The sequence below is a fragment of the Eptatretus burgeri genome, chromosome 6 (genome assembly GCF_056783735.1).
Source record: "Eptatretus burgeri isolate ZD-2024b chromosome 6, Ebu_testis_v1, whole genome shotgun sequence".
NCBI classification, from domain to species: domain Eukaryota; kingdom Metazoa; phylum Chordata; class Myxini; order Myxiniformes; family Myxinidae; genus Eptatretus; species Eptatretus burgeri.
Window position 1 is genome coordinate 22,694,080 of NC_140966.1, and position 17,414 is coordinate 22,711,493.

General features: G+C 43.1%; 1 protein-coding gene and 1 pseudogene across 1 annotated transcript in view; both read left to right on the plus strand.

The window, feature by feature from the left end:
* Positions 1–5,862: 5,862 nt before the first annotated feature.
* LOC147024399 (uncharacterized) lies at positions 5,863–14,436 on the plus strand (annotated as a pseudogene).
* Positions 14,437–17,371: 2,935 nt separating this feature from the next.
* Positions 17,372–17,414, plus strand: part of NUP205 (nucleoporin 205) — a 327,963-nt gene continuing 327,920 nt past the window's right edge. The window contains exon 1 of the mRNA XM_085884280.1: positions 17,372–17,390. The gene's annotated coding sequence lies outside the window, so the exon portion shown is untranslated. The remainder of the gene's footprint in view (positions 17,391–17,414) is intronic.

Below are 17,414 nucleotides of genomic sequence, written 5' to 3' on the forward strand. Positions count from 1 at the left end.
TAGGTCATATGTGAGCAGAAGGTACTTCAATATTTTCAGTGATTGCTTTTGGTTCATTTTCCCACAAATTTTCTGTAACTGGAATATCAAAGTTTTTGCAGATGTGCCAGCGGATTACTTTACAAACTCTGTTGTGTCGTTGTGTGTACAACTGTTCTGCCTTTTTTTTTCGTGCTTGGTCATTAAGCATCACGTTTTCTTTGCTAACATCACCTTCACCCCTCACCTGTCTTTTTTTTCCATCGATGTACTTGAGAGAAAACTGTTTATTGCCCATCAATACGTGTACACGGAGAGCAACAAACACCAGGAACACCAACTTGGTAATTGAGGAAGCCCGGAGAGTGCTTTGACTATTAATTGAGCTACTCCCTTATACAATCGGTTTTATCTTTAACAAATGCTATTTTCACAATTGTCCTTTCCTTTCCCAGGACCAACTGAGAGCAGCTGGTTTATATCTTCCAACAACTGTCAATCAAGCAAGATAACTCAAAGTAAAGTAACTCCCTAATGCTACTCATAGCATCCTTGTGGATTACTGGCCACTTCTTTATCTCTACACATAGTGCTCTAAATTTCTTTTGTGAACAGCAAGCAGGAGTATATTTTTGGCTGCTGCAGGAGAGTGAGTAAAAGTCTTGGGAACAAACAAAGCTAATAAGAAGAAGGTACAAATCCCAACATCTGTATCTTCATAGTCGTCTATATCAAGGTCCTCTAGTTCCACGACAACCTCTTTCTCATCTTCAGCTGGCTGGTTGTTGCAAGTCTGCAGCTTGCACATGTCTGAGCACTTCAGGTCATTGGTGAGGAATGTGCAGTCTGATAGTTTGCATGATCGCAAGCTTTGGCAGGAGAGCAGTTGCAACACTGCATCGGGTGCTGGTGATCCCTGCATCCACTCAATGACCAACTTCCCAACATTGTCTGTGGTCCATCTACACACCTTAGGACTTGGCACAAAGGGTCGACTTTGTCGACAGCACCTCCAAATAGCAGCCGAGTAGTTGGCACAGTGGACATGCATGAAGAGACAGTCTTCACATGGTGGAATCTGGCTGGACTACACCTCTCCTCATCTAGCACAGAAGACTTGATGCCACAGATCTTTGATACTAGATTGGTAATCTTGTAGTTGACCTCACAGGTTACATAGAGTAACTTGTCCTGCGTATTCTCCCAGTGTTTGGTTGCTTTCCACTCTTCCACAAGGAACTTGATTAAACTTGCTTTGTTGGAAGAGCTGCAGAGCAGTTTCCTGCACTGCTGGATGTGTTGTAATGTGGTGTGATGCTCTTGAACTGGATGGCCATGCTTGAACGTCTGTTTCACCTTTTCTGCATCTTTAATGGGCATCTCTTGATAAATATCAAAGACCACATCAATGTGTTGGCTCTCGGCTCCTTCATGAAGAACCATTGATCTTCTGGAGCAGGCTTATTCCATTGATGATAAGTACAGAGGGTTCTGGGGTTACTTTTGCTGGAGAAACACTCTTCTCCAATTCTCTGGCAAGTGCTGCATTTTTGTCTCACATAGAGATCCATCACCAATGATGAGTGCCCATGGCAGAGGTCCCAGTGGGTGAGCCAACACATGACTCATGTGCAGCTCTCAGCTCTGAGCAACAATGATCATGTGTCCAGACAGATTCATGTTGGCCTTTAGAACAACTTGTTTGGCTTGCACTTGGCTGCTTGGTTTCTTTCTGATGTGGGAGAATGTTTTCAAGTTTTTTTTTTGTCATCTGGTCATGAAACTTTGGTGGATTTGTCTCCAGGCATTTCTTATTGAAATCTTGGTATGCATTCTCTCCTACCCTGTAAGCCATGAGAAGATCGTTGGCAACATCTGGTGAAGCAACATTAGCAGTTGACAAGCTGACAAACTCTGCATGATCAGGACTCAGCAGATTCAGCAAGCTAGTCTCTATGAGGTCAACCAAAGATCGGATGTCAGCATCATCTCTCTGGATCCTAGGTAGCTGCAGATCTGGATTGTACAACTGGGTGTCAATTCAACCTACCATGTCTCTCAGTTGCCTGAGTTACATGCTGCAGTTCTGTATAAGGTAGTATCTGCTGACAGCTCCTTGATTGAGGCTGAATCCTTTGGTTCCTCCAGGTGCCTGTGTATCTTTGTTAACAGTCCCTTCGATCATCTGGTCCATGGGGATTCATCTCAATGAGTTACTGCTGCCGAGCTGAACTTTGAAGCCACCTTGCACGAAGTGTACTTCCGAATTGTCCATTGACAGTCAAGACACATGTACATAGTAGAATGGCAGGAAGCGAGCATAGTTGATTGTGTCATGAAAAGCACCATGGAATCATCTCTTGCTTAAATGCTGGGTGCAACATCCAGTTCCCTTTACTAGATGCTCAAAGCAGCCACAAAATTATCTCCACCATGTCAACATAGGACATCCAGAATGTTCAGAGACTTCCATTTCTATCCTTTACGTCATTCGGGTAGGCTTAGAATAGCTCCTTGATGCGGGCACATGATGCGTTCTCCAGCACCTCCCCACATGGCATCTGATAGACATCATCACTGACATTGCCGATGCTTCTCAGTGCTTCTTCCATATGGACCATGTCCCAACTTTGGTTGGCTTCTAGCCATGAGGTAAATCCCTTCCAGGCCAGCCTCGTCAATGTTTTTAACACAAGCTTGGGGAGCCCGACTGCATGGTTACTCTTGCAGCCTTCCATCATCACAGCTATGGAACCTTCAGCAATAACGCCTGACTTGATGCATAGGTCCCTCAATTTTGTATCTTGGAATTACTTTTCATTGATTGAGAGCAGGTTGCATGTGGTGTGGAACACTCCCATTCTGTGATGATGTTCTTGAATTTGTCAGCATGCTTCCATTTTATCGCAGTAGCTTTGGCATAGAGTGCTTGGTCAAATATGTAAACACTCTTGGTCAACTGCAGCGACTGTATGATTCTGAGTGGTCCAGAACTTCAATGACAGTGATCATGTGTTGTGAGAGCATCAATTGTGGGCAGGCCGCTGACATTATGCTGAACCACTGTGATATGATCACAGATCTGGATGTTGAAGCTAGTCCATCTGCTGACAGTTTGAGTCTCTGGGACTGACATGTGAGCAAGAAGCCAGACGAGGTTCTTGGTCTTGACATGCTAAACCAGGGTTATAGTGTCAGCACCTATACTTGGAGTGGTTGGTAGTCACACTCACTGTCCAGCATTGTAGGTTGGCAGCATCAATAGTGCAGTGCCGATTCTCCTTTTCTTTGTTTTAACAATTGAGAGAGTGATCTTGAGTGGTTGAGGTCTTTCGCCTGGATAGAAATTCCATTGACCCTGGGATGTCCACTCTCACTGATGGTCTCTTCAAGCCGGTCGATGTTATCCCAAGCCAAGGTGGTGGAGACACTAGGGTGGATGTTTGCTCGTAGAATTACTTCACCTCCTGCCAATGCCAATTTCTGCAGACAAAGGGCTGTGTCGATCTCTTCAACCTGTGAGCATGACATACTGTGCCTGAGCCAGTGTGGAGTAGGTATCAGTTCTACATTCCTTGTCAGGGACTTCACAGGACATGGTTGGAGTATGTGCTTCGGTAGCTTGTTCTTGCCACAGGAGATGGCATAGACCAATTCATTACCAAAGGAGATGGCAAGTTGCTTGACTCTGAGATGGATTTGCACACTCGTGTTCTCCTGTCAGAGATTGTATGCAGGAGGTGAGTGACGGATTCAGGGATTCTGGCCCTCTGCTCCAAATCAGGTGGTCATACTTTACTGGCATTTTGCTTCGTGATGTCGTCTCTCATCTGCAAAGCTGCTTTCGTTAAAAAAAATCTCAATGTTGGCAGATTTTACACTGTGCAACTCCGCATTAAATAAATATGTCACTTTGGCAAGCTTACTCATCAATCGACTGTCTGAGTAAAGAAGAAGTTTTCATTTGTCATCCGGAAAGATGTGCAGTGCTCCCACAAATTCACTTTCCAGACGAAGATGAGTGTGTTAATTGGTTGAATCTTTGACTTCACTGATACCAAGAGAGTTCATGCATGTCACAAATCTGGGTGTGAGATGTGTCATGGGGAGCACTTCATGGTTGGGGAAAAGTTTATTTCTCATCTACAGTGCCTATAGAAAGTCTACACCCCCTTTAAAATTTTTCACATTTTGTTGCCTTATTGCCTGGAATTAAATTGCATCAAATCAAACTTTTTCCACCTTAATTTACACATCGCAACCCATAACTTCCAAGTGGAAAACAAATTCTACAAATTCCAGAAAGTTCATTAAAAATACGAAACTAGAATATCTTGGTTGGATAAGTGTCCACCCCCCTGAGTTAATACTTGGCAGAAGCACCTTCGGCAGCAATTACAGCAGTGCGTCTGTTGGGATAGGTCTCTACCAACTTTGCGCACCTTGATGCCCATTCCTTTGTACAAAACTGTTTAAGCTCAGTCAAGTTGCATGGGGGAGCGTTGATGGACAGCAGTCTTCAAGTCACGCCACAGATTTTCGATTGGATTTCGGTCGGGGCTCTGATTGGGCCACTCAAAAGACATTTATCTTTTTGTTCCTTAGCCACTCCAATGTAGCTTTGGCTGTGTGCTTCGAGTCATTGTCATGTTGAAAGGTGAACTTCCATCCCAATTTCAGCTTTCTTGCACAGGGCAGCAGGTTTTCCTCAAGGATTTTTCTGTATTTTGCTCCATCCATTTTCCCTTCTATCCTGACAAGTACTCCAATCCCTACTGATGAGAAACATTCCCATAACATGATGCTGCCACCACCATACTTCACAATAGGGATGGTGTTCTTTGGGTGATTTGCTGTGTTGGGTTTGCACTAAATGTATTTTGGCCAAATGGTTCCATCTTTGTTTCTTCAGACCACAAAACTTTTTTAACATTGCTTCAAAATCTCTGGAGTGTTTTTTTTTTCTTCAAACATCAAATAGGACTCGAGGGGGGCTTTTTTAATTGATGTTTTCCTTCTTGCTGCCCTGCCATACAGGCCAGACCTGTGGAGTGCTTAGGATATGTTAGCACGTGCACCGGAGTCTTTGCTATAAAGGCCGGTAACTCTTTCAAAGTTGCCATTGGCTTCTTGGTGGCCACTCTAATCATTCGTCTCCTTGCTTCATCATTCAGTTTGGAGGGATGGCCTGATCTTGGCAGGGTCTTGGTGGTACCATACACCTTCCACTTCTTAATGATTGTCTTGACTGTGCTCCAAGGGATATTCAAGGGCTTTGAAATTTTCTCTACCCATCCCCTGATCTGTGCCTTTCCACAACTTTATCCCAGAGGTCTTTTGAAGGCTCCTTTAAATTCATGGTTGAGTCTTTGCTCTGAAATGCACTTCCAGGCAGAGGGAACCTGCAGGAACAGCTGATTTTATTCTGAAATAACCAGAATCACTACAATTTAACACAGGTGGAGGCCAAGTAGCTTTGTGGGTGATTTAGAAGGTGATTGGTTATACCTGAGCTAATTTACAATTGTGATTATAAGGGGAGGTGGACACTTATCCAACCAAGATATTCTAGTTTTGTATTTTTAATTAATTTTCTGAAATTTGTAGAATTTATACTTCACTTGGAAGTTCTGGGTTACGACGTGTAAATAAAGGTAGAAAGAGTCTCATTTAATGCAATTTAATTCCAGGCTATAAGACAAAAAAAGGTGAAAATTTTGAAAGGGTATGTAGACTTTCTATAGGCACTGTACGAGAACATTTCACTCTCTGAATGTTTCTCTGCTGCCTCGTATTGAGCTTCAGTATTGAGTCTCGTATTCACCTTGTTCACCACCGTCTACGTCACAGCTGGTGGCAGGCTCCCTCCCTCCTTGTGTAAGAATGGTGGCAAGATCTGGGGTGCATTCCGTCAGCAAGCAGCTTTCTATTGCTTGCCAAGCCAGCCTTTCCTTATCACCTGCTTTGCAAGCTACTTGCCCAACCACTTGGCAAGAGGAGCAAGCAATCTCAGAATCAAGGGCTGAAATGTGTTCTGTTAGCAAGCGGTTTGCTGTCACTTTGCAAACAGCCATTCCGTATCAACCGCCTTGCAAGTTGCAAGAGGAGGAAGCGATTGAGGAAGGTGCTTAGCGATAGGTATTAAAGTCAACGACTTCCTAAACTGGTGTTAGCAAAATGGCCACTGTAGTTGGGTTCGAAACAGTTGGTGGCTATTTCTTCAATACTACTTTAACAGAGGACGGTATTGAACTTTTCAACGGACTAAGTATTAAGATTTGTCTGAATTTGATAATTAACATAGTAGAATATTATTTTGCACAGTAATTAAATATAAATCGACTTGCAAACTATTCATTGGGGGAAAACGAAACAAGAGTCTTTCATTTTCTCCATTCAACATGAGTAGACCATTGATGACATTCCAACACAGGGTTTGTAGGAGGTGGATACGTTTTGATAACTTATGGTCCAGATAAAAGAGTTTAGAACAGAGGTTGGGAAGCTTTCCTAACCTAAGGACCGTAACAGTGGACCTCTGCCACCGAAGGTGGACACAGGTTATGTTTGCACCCCTGTTTGTCTGCCTGACTGTCTGTGAGCAGGATATCTTAAAAAGTTATGAACAGGTTATAACAAAACTTGGTGGTTGAGTTGGATCGGTGCCAATAACAAGCCAATTCGATTTTGGTTAAGGTCTGGATTCAGATCCAGCCTATCGGTGGGATACAAAACGTAAACTGTTCAGCTTGGCGGAGGTATGCGCTCTATCAAATGCCGTTCTCGTTTCATCTGAAATAGTTTTTATTGCGAAAATTCTTGTGTTTAGCACATTCTTCCGAGCTATTTCCTTCGGTAACACCTTTAAAAATATGATAATTTCGATGATTGCTCTGATAATGCATAATCTTCAGTTGCAATTCAACCTTAAACATATTTTCTTTCTTCTTCCTTTGCATGGGGGCTCTGTACACAACCTGCCCACGAGAGTTGCTACCATCGTTGGGTGGGTAGTTGAGGATTGTTATCCAACTCCAATCTATCAGTGCAGGGAGAATATATTTTCCAAGTATCATTTTAATCATTGCAATTTGTATTTCTTCTTGTTTTGATGTTCAGACTGGAGTCACATTAAGGTGAAAGAGCTCATTCACTTGTACAAAGACAACATGGCCTCCTTTGAAAACTACATCATGAGGCGGAAGGTTGTGTGGCAGAAAATTGCCAAGAAGCTGAACTCTGCCATTAATGGTGGAGGGTGGCACAACTTTCATTGTTGAGCAGGTGGACAAGAAATGGAGAAATTATAAGGATCGGTAATTTTCCAGAATTTTAAAACTTATGGATGACAATGCACAAGAACATCCAAATTTTTTTTTTTTTTTTTGCAGACCTTTAAGTTTTCTGAATGTCTGTTTCCAAGAAACATTTCAGCCCAAATGTACACAACAATGCTGGTCTTTCCAGGTTTGTTTCTAAAGGTTGGATTTTGTGAATGTATGAATATATATGTATGTACAATATACATATATTGTTACGGCCACGGGTACCGGGTGTATTATGAGGGGGTTAATCCTTGTTTCTCCTCGGAAGAACCGGACCTGGGGCCACCGCTCACAATTATCTTTGTGGTACAGTGGGTTACTCAACAACCACGAACGCCAATCAGTTAACCACGAGTTCCAGTGTCCACCATCTAATTTGTCGTTTAACTAGAGGTCACGTGGCCTCCTGACCAGGGAACGTGCCCTCTGTGATGCACCAATCTTATCTTGATTAGATCTTAAGTAGGGCGGCCGAGCGTTTACCGCTGGGGTACGCCAACTATGACAGGTTAATTAGTTTGGGAATTACCTCCCAGTCTCTCTAGGTTCGGACAATGTTGGATCAATGGAAGGAAAGGACGAGCACGGACAGGTTGAAACGTCAAGGAATTTATTATTAAGAAAAATATATAAAGTGAAGAACTTTTTATTTCCTTGTGGAATAGATGAATTCAAGTCAATCAAAATGATTTCAAACAAGAAAGAATTCAATGAACAGTTATACAAAAATAGACAAAGAGCAAATGCTTATTACTTTGTCTTACTTAACAATTAAACACTAGACATGGGTACCCAGCAGATCATTCAGGGGTAAAGAAATCCGGTCTCAGCTTACCAAGGTAGAAGTCATCGTGCATCCCATAAAATTACCCAAAATGTGTGTGCTTTGGTCCACTGTCAGCGCCCGGTTTCACCGTACACCCACCCACAAACAGGCTCGAACACCGATCGATGTCAGTCGTCACCTCCATGAACCAGGGACGCCAAGAATCAGGTATGTGAAGAGCAGGTATCGAGCAGAAGCAACAGGAATGACACAACCATCACCAACCGTCAGGAGCTATCAGGAGTCGTAACCAATGGGCAGCTGTAAGGATCTGTAAGCAATGGTCAGGAGCTGTAAGTAACCATCACCAACCATTAGGAGATATCAGGAGCTGTAAGCAATGGTCAGGACTGTCAGGAACCTTAAGGAGCTGTTAACAATGGTCAGAAGCTATCACCAATCGACAGGAAAGTGGTCCTCCCATCCTATTTTATCAGCGACCAGTGTGGGTGGAGCCTCAAGCAGACTTCACCCAAATCCACCTTGCCTATTGGTGCATCACTGCACATGGTCTCCAACCGTCAATCTCGCGATCATCTCTTCCTCGTTCAGTCCGACCCGAACAAGAGCCAGCCAGCATCCATAGAGCTGCCAAACGGGGCATTAAACGTCGATGAAAAAAGGCGGAGGTCAACGTCAATGAGAGATAGGTGGGTGAGATAAATGATCCATAACCGTATTTGACCATCAGAATAACTGTTCAGGAAAAGCCCGCGGTGTGTTTAATCAAATGTCCTATAAGTCTGAAGTGTAAATAAATTGTCCACCTCCATGCCAATGTGTCCTGATGGAAGTGGGGTAGACGAGACTCCGTTGGGCTTACGGCTATCTCTCGCGTGCATGAACGTGTTGTTTTGAGGAAAAGGCCATCCCGTAAGAAAGGGAATCTGTTCTATACCCTTCTCCATCGCATCAAAGAGTTAGTATCCCACCAGACAAGGGGATGTGTCTATTCTGAACATACATTTATGAAAATAACCGTCTGGGGACCTGGATGTTGTGTGCATTCGTCGGATCCGATTCTGAAATCCAAAACAATATGTATATATATATATATATATATATATATATATATATATATATATATATATATATATATATATATATATATATATATATATATATATATATATATATATATATATATACATATGTTTGTCTGTCAATGCCTTGGATGTCTGAACAACCTTTCAATGCAGGATTTATTTTTGTAAGTCGATAAGTCGCATTTCCAATAGCATACCTTGTGGTTAGGTTACAGAAAATAAATGAAGTTGTATGTTGTTCATTGTGTTGAGGAAATGAACAGAGATGAGAAGTTGCACATAAACTTTTTCTTTTTCTTTCACTAAGTAAAAATAAAGGCATGTTTTTCCAAAAAGATGGAGCTATGGATGAATGAACGGCAGATCATTCTTTGAATGGCAGTCTTTCCAGTTCACTCCCTCCAGTCTCTTTCTTTTGGGTGGTCGCTCGACTCCCCTTAGTCTCAGGTTTTCCGTCTGTCTGTTTGTTTGTATGTAATGGACAGCTCTGGAGGCCAGAGGAGTCAACCGATTTTGATGAAACTTGACTGGTAGGTTCATACCAGGATCTAGTTCTCTGCTTTTCAGCAGCGTTGCTATGGACGCCACCGATGCCTAGCAAAGGGACTGAAATTTTTGAAAAAAATCCGAATTTCTTTTTTTTCGAAAATCAAAAATCGGCTTCCGCGCTTTTATGCGCACTATAATCAACCTCTTTGTCAAAAATTTTCAGCCCGATCCGTCATAAACTATGACTAGTATGCAATTATATTACGATATGCTTTCACCCCAACGTTCGCGTTGGGATTCCCTAACGTAGGGTTAGGGAATCGAACACAAATGATGAATGAACAGTTGCTCGTAGTGTTCCTAAATGGAACAATGAACGGCAAACATGCCATTTGATGTGTTCTCTTATCTACATCTATCTATAATTCCAGGTGTGTGTGTGTGTGTGTGTGTGTGTGTGTGTATGTGTGTGTGTGTGTGTGTGTGTGTGTGTGTGTGTGTGTGTGTGTGTGTGTGTGTGTGTGTGTGTGTGTCTGTATGTGACCGCTGTTTCTCGACAACCACTGGTCTGATCTAATTGAAACTTGCCAGGTATATTGCTGGGGACCTGTGGATGTGCCTTTTCAAGGTTTGATATTAATCGGACATTGGTTCCAAAGTTATGGCCATTTATTTACCAAACCCCTTTGCCTCATGGAAAGCAAACCCAACTGAGGGCAATCTCAGTTCCTTCCACAAAGCTCGGAACAAGTGTGTATCTACCCTCAGGAGAGGCAAAAAACAACATCTTTCTCATCTCAAGTCAGAACTCTCAAACCTCTCTCCCTCCTCAAAATCCTGGTGGCGTTTAATCAAATCTGTTTCTGGTGTATGTTCCCCCTCCATCCCCTCCCTTACCTCAAATGGCCGCACTGCTGATTCCACACGTGAAAAAGCTGAATGTCTAAACTCGGTGTTTGCAGCTAAATCTTGTGTCCTAAACCCATCACTATCTCTACCCACTTTACCCAGTCGCACCCAACTGTCCCTGGACTCTGTATCCTTTTCTCCTGACAAGGTGGAGAGCTTGCTTTCAAACCTCGAGTCAGATTCTGCAACCGGTCCAGACGGCATCAGCCCACGTGTCCTCAAAGCCTGCTCTTCTGCTCTTGCTCACCCTCTCTCTGTTCTATTCACCCTCTCATTTGCCCAAGGTCATCTGCCATCTGCTTGGAAATCTGCTAACATCACTGCCCTGCATAAAAAGGTGCAAAAACAGATCCCTGTAACTACAGACCAATCAGCCTTCTCCCAATCATCAGCAAGGTTATGGAATCCATCATCGCTTCAGATATGAAATCCTTCCTCTTCTCCAATGGCTTGATTTGCAATCATCAATTTGGTTTCAGACCAGGTCACTCTACCCTGGATATGCTGCTTCTGCTCTCCCATCAATGGATGGAGGTCCTCAATGCCAGACAGGAAATCCGAGCCGTATCCCTGGACATATCACGTGCTTTTGACACAGTCTGGCACCCTGCACTACTCACCAAACTCTCTTCCCATGGTATTCAAGGCCATCTCCACTCATGGCTCACAGACGTCCTCTCCTGTCGCAGTCAACGTGTGGCCCTAAATGGAGTTCTTTCATCCCCTCTTCCTGTGCAGGCTGGAGTTCCTCAAGGTAGCGTTCTGGGCCCTGTTCTTTTTCTGGTTTTCATCAATGACCTCTCGGACTCTCTGGAAAATCCTCTATTTCTCTTTGCCGACGACTCTACCCTCTGCCGTACCATCTGTCATCCCTCAGACCGGCAAGCAGCAGCTTCTTCGCTCACTGCAGATCTGGATAAAATCACAAAGTCGTCCAACACGTGGAACATGTCTTTCAATCCAGACAAATCTCACACTCTCACTATGTCTCTTCGAAAGGACCGTTTAGAAAACCCCCCTATCCACTTTCTCAACAATCCTCTGGAAGAAGTCTTTTCTTTCAAGCTTCTGGGTCTCACTATCTGCCATGACCTTTCCTGGGAAAGTCACATTTCAAACCTCACCTCAAAAGCCAGTCGCCGACTGGGAATCCTCCGTCGTGCAAAGCCCTTCCTCGGCCCTCTTGAGCTCCTGACCACTTACAAAGCTTTTGTCCGTAGCCTGATGGAGTACTGCTCTCCCCTCTGGGCTGGTGCTCCTGCCTCCCACCTTACTCGGATTCACGCTGTCGAACCCAGGGCATTTAAGATCATCGGCATCTCCCGCAATGAAGCTGAGTCTTTGGGCCTCTCACTCAAACACCGCAGGTTGGTCGGTGGTCTTTCTGTCTTCTACCGACTCCTCTCCAGCCTTGCATCCCCTGCTCTCTCTGCGATTTGTCCCCACCACATTTCCACAGGGCGCTCAAGGTCCGCCAACAACCCCATTCTGGTAAAACTACCAAAATCACGAATCACTGCTCATCTTCACTCTTTCATTCCTCTTTTTTCCCGCCTTTGGAATAAACTTCCTCACTCTATTGTTTCCCATTCTTCCCTTCAAGCTTTCAAAACAGCTGTTCACCACCACCTCTTATCATCCCCCATCCAAATCCTCGATCTTTTCTACCCCCGATAATCCACCCAAGCCCACTTCCTTCAATTCCCCTGCTTTCCTTCCTGAAAGTCCCTGTAATGTCCATCTTCTCTTCGCCATGTTCCCCGTCCCATCCCCATCCCTCTCCCTTCCACAGTTCACCTAATGTGTCTGTTTCCCACTGTTTTGTCCCTCCCACTCCCGCCCCTCTTGTCTCATGCCCCCTTGCTGTGAGTTGTGTGTTTGCTCTCATACGAGCCTCGACCAAGGTATAGAAAAAAAAAAAAAACTATGACATGATGCGGTGCTATGACGTCACGATTGACGTCACAATTATTCTTTTTTTTCTTCTTTTTTTGCCCGTATGGCCACGCACGTACGTGCACGCACGTACGGGCCCGCACTGGTATTTCAAATTCGCCTTAGTCTAGCGACCACCCATGTTGCCTACCGGCTTCTCTGTCTGTCTGTCTGTCTGTCTGTCTGTCTGTCGTCCTTTAGCATGCCAGCCCTCAAATGTTCAAAGTCCCAGTTTTGATAACAGCCCATTACAGGTACAAAATCAAACATGTTCTTTCAAAAAGATCACCTAGAATACAATACATACCTGTCATGTGCAAAAGAGTACAATTGGAAACCTGTGCTTTAAACCACTCTACTTGTTTCATTTTTCTCCAGATATAAAGAAAGTGGATTGTTGACATGAACAAGCAGACAAACTAGGGGAGGACTCAGTAACTGGCGACACTTTGATCTTATGGATCAGACACTGCAAAAGGACCCTGCCGTTTTCCCTCCATGCATCATACAAGCAGGGTGCTCTTATGCAGTGGAGACTGCAGGAGCTGTGACACTGAATGAAGCTTCATAGGGGCAAACGGTGTCCTTTCCTCTCCCATCAACCTCATCTCCACCAACAACTTTTGCTTCTTCGAAAAAAAAAGGTTAACATCAAATTATGATTATGCACCCCGTCATCCGCTATATTGAAGGGTTCTGCATTGAAGGGTCAGTACAAGAGGGTCAAAACTGTTAGAGAAGATATACATTATCAAGAAGAAACGAGAAGGAACGATTTATTTGGGACTTTTCACAACATGCAATCTTCTAATAATAATAATAATAATAATAATAATAATAATAATAATAATCACTATAGTAGCCTGCTTGTAGTATATTTGCTTTTTTTTTTTTTTCAAGATCGTGCTTTTCCAAAAATGTTTATAATAATATAAGGAGGATTTATCAAGAAGAAAAGAGAAAGAACCATTTGAGAGATTTCTAAATGTGAAATCTTTCTCCAATAATAATGACAAAACTTGAAGTGTCGTTGAATTTTATATTTATATTTTTAAAGAATGTATTTTTGCAAAAATGTTCATAACAAATTGTTGATGTGACAAATTTCTATTTGGAATGTCATGGTTTGCCACCAAATGGCTTGCTGACAATCATTTTGTTTGCTTTGTTTCTTTTTAACAAGATCATTCCAACACAATACATGTGTGAGACAAAGCATGTTTTCAACAAAATCACTCAGAGAATACGTTTCGCAGAATCAGATCAGTTGCCTTGATAAGTCATCACGTTTTCTATTCGCTCAAGAATTTGGTATGGCTGAATAAATTAGATAAATAATTAGCAATTCCCACATATGAAAGGTCAATGTCTGACTCATCAATTTTCTCTCTTCAAAATGAAATTATGAAGAGTAGCACAACCAATGATTGTTTTGCACATAAGCTCATCCCCTCTGCAATTGTAATTGTTTAAACGTCTGAATTTCCATTTTTAAAAGACCAATACAACTTTCAACACAACAACAGACAAAATAAATGACCGTTTTACAGCCATTTTTCCCTGCTGTGCAGGGGTTTGACTTTTTCTTGAGGCAATGTTTTTTTTATGGCCGGATGCCCTTCCTGACGCCAACCCTGGTCGCCTCTTACGACACACAGGGATATGGTACACCTATTCTAACCGGGGCATACACCGGGACCAGTACACTGGCACTCATTTCGCCGACCTCGGAAGGATGACAGGCTGAGTCAACCCCTTGGTGTTAATTCAGCAGCCAACGGGGCTTGAACTCAGAACCCTTGGATCCCAAGCCACCACCCTAACCACTAAGCCAACACCAGGCATACAACAACGGACAGAGGAATACATAAAATTGTATCTCTCTTGAGTGTCGCTTAAGCTCTCATTTTCTTTGTCAGGTGTCATCAGAAAATGTTCTCGGGTGTAGACAGAATCCCTAAGCAGATAATGTTGCATTGGAAGGGATTGAAGGGCTTGGAGTAAAGTGCAGTTTTGGAATACTCTTGCATCATTGTACAGAGCCTGGATATCCTGTGGCATCAAGATTTGTCAAATTAATGTCACACACCACCTGGGCATGCATAGCAGGGAAGCCTTTCATACAGATGTACATGTATGAATCCCTTTTCGTACCAGACGGACCAATCATTGATTGGTATGTATGTACCATTGAAACATCCAATGACTCCAGGAAACTTTTCAAACCATTTTGATACAGGTTTCTTTTCAAAAGTCTCCTTCGGCCACTGCATTTCCTGCTTTGATGGTATCAACAGGCTGTTACCAACATGAGTGAGATTGTGATGGAGCAAACTTTTACTAATTCCAAAGCAATCAGCAACACTCTGAAAACTCTCTTTATTTCCCATTAGCCAGAGAAAGCATAAAATCTTATTTCCTGCAGGCTGCATCTTGTGACATAGAGTTGTTTCCAATTTTCACAGTCGAGCCTAAATGGAAAATAAAATTTTCACAACATTAGTACAAACACCCTATTTATATAATCAGAGAGCAAGTATTCAATCATTACCAGTTATATAACACACACAACTTCACTTTTTTTTTGCATGTGATGAGCTATTAACAGTGCACGATCAGGGACATCATTACTTTCTTTTTTTAAGTGATTTTCAGCCTTTTTTGTGACCACTGCTTCATTTTAAAGAGACTTTTGCTCCCCCATTCTCCCAAAGCATCACACCCAATCTTTCAACCAACAAAATGTTTAGAGGCATCCCCCCTCTGCTGCACACACATATTTAGTTACCTCCGCCGCTGAAGGTGGACGAAGGTTATGTTTTGACCCCTGTCTAACAGACTGTTTGTTTGGCTGTGAGCAGGATATTTCAAAACGTTGTGGACGGATTCAAACGAAATTTGGGCAGGTTGGGGGTGTGTGACAAGGAGTAATTGTTTCGATTCTGGTGAAGATGCAGATGTGAGAATTTTAAAGTGATTCTTCACCACTGTGAGACGGGACCAAAAAAAGATATAATAGCTTGATGTTTCAAAAAATTGTGGACGAGTTATGACAAAAAAAGAGGTGGACGAGTTGGTTCGGTGATGAGACCAAGCCCATTCGATTTTGGTTCAGGTCCGGATCCAGATTCAGAACACCAGTGGCATACAAAATGTAAACTGTTCAGTCTGGCGGAGGTATGTGCTCTACCGACTGCTGTTCTAGTGCTACATGCTTATAAATACTCATAATACTGTACTATCGAAACGTGCCTTTCATACTTTTCATCCCAATTCATGAATATCTACAAACTTACAAAACCCTTCCACCCCTCCCCAAGATGCACAGTTGCAGGATCATAGATAATTTTGGTGGGAGGCTCTGACTTCTGACTTGCCATTTCTTTATCTTTCTTCCTTTCTTTCATTGGCCCTTTGTCAAAGAGGAAGCAATGATCCCCACCATCCTTTTCCCTCTGGATCCACAACTGCTACTGTGTCGACAATTTACAATAACGGCGTTAATAATGATAAGAACAACCGTGTCTGCATAGCTCTATTTGGAAATTCAATAACAGTTGAATTACACTTCACACCCTCCACGATAACCAACTCGGATTAATGTTATTCAGACAATGGACATACTATAGAGGTCATAAAATTGTGATTAGGAATCATAAACTTGTCCTCAAAAGCCATGTTACTCAGCACCTCACAAAGCATATAATCTCTGATAATTGAAACAAATTTTTGAGAAGGGTCTAGTTAGGGTCACTTCAAACTTGTTAACTCGCACAATTACTTTTACATTTCAATGGAGCATTTTCACATTACAAAAATCCTGTCTCATGGTCATACTTCCCATTTTTGCATGGGAGACTACATGACTTGTGATTTAGCATTTTATTACTAACTAGCAAATACAACTAGCAGATATTAACTAGCAAATTAACAAATCGCTTCGCTGACGGAAAATTGAAGGGTGGGGGAAGGGGGAGAGAAAGAGGGAGAGGGGTCAGAGAGAGAGAGAGGGACAGGAGTGGGAGGGAAGGGGTGGGAGAGGCAGAGGGATAGGAGTGGGAGAGGTAGAGGGATAGGGGTGGGAGAGGCAGAGGGATAGGAGTGGGAGAGGGAGTGGGGAGTGAGGGGAGGGGAGTGAAGGGAGGAAGAAGAGGAGGGGGAGGAAGATTTCGGCAGATGTGACGCCCAGCTGAATGTCCATCCGAGGGTCGGTACACATATTGATGAATCACCCTGTTTATGAAACACTGGGATACTCCTTTCATAAGTCTTCCTCAAAATGCACAGTGGAAGGTCCATAGATATAAGCTTGGTGCGGACGAGGATGAGGGCAGAGCTCCCCCTTCATTCCTTTTTCTTTTACTCTCTGTAGCCGCTGTAAACGACGGTCAGGACAGTGTTTGTTTCACCACAACAGCATTGTTTGCATTGGAGGCCGCCATGTTGTTAAGCGGTATCGAGCGCTCCGTTCCGTTCGAGTGCTAGCTTGAGGGTTTTTGAATACAGAAAGCCGTTTGCCAACGGAACACACCTCTAGTCCGTGCCATTAATATAATTAATGGTGCCATTTTTTTCCACAGACAGGCGAGAGTCGACCCTCTTTGGCAAAGCGGTTTTTCCGCTTCCAACTTCTCTGGATCAGTAATGGATGCGGGGAACGATCCAAAGTTTTGTCGACCAATCAGGAGCTCGGAAAGTGCTGAGGGGAATGTGCGAATTAATTATCAATTTTCCACAGTAATGAATGAAGTAAGAAATTACCGAGAAAGTCCGACAATCAAACATTTCTGAAAGTTAAACGCGGAAAAATCTATTTTAATCACACACACACAAAAAAAAAAGATTTGCGCATCATTCACGAGGGATCGTGGGGCGGGCACAGTTAAGGCCGACAGGACAGTCATT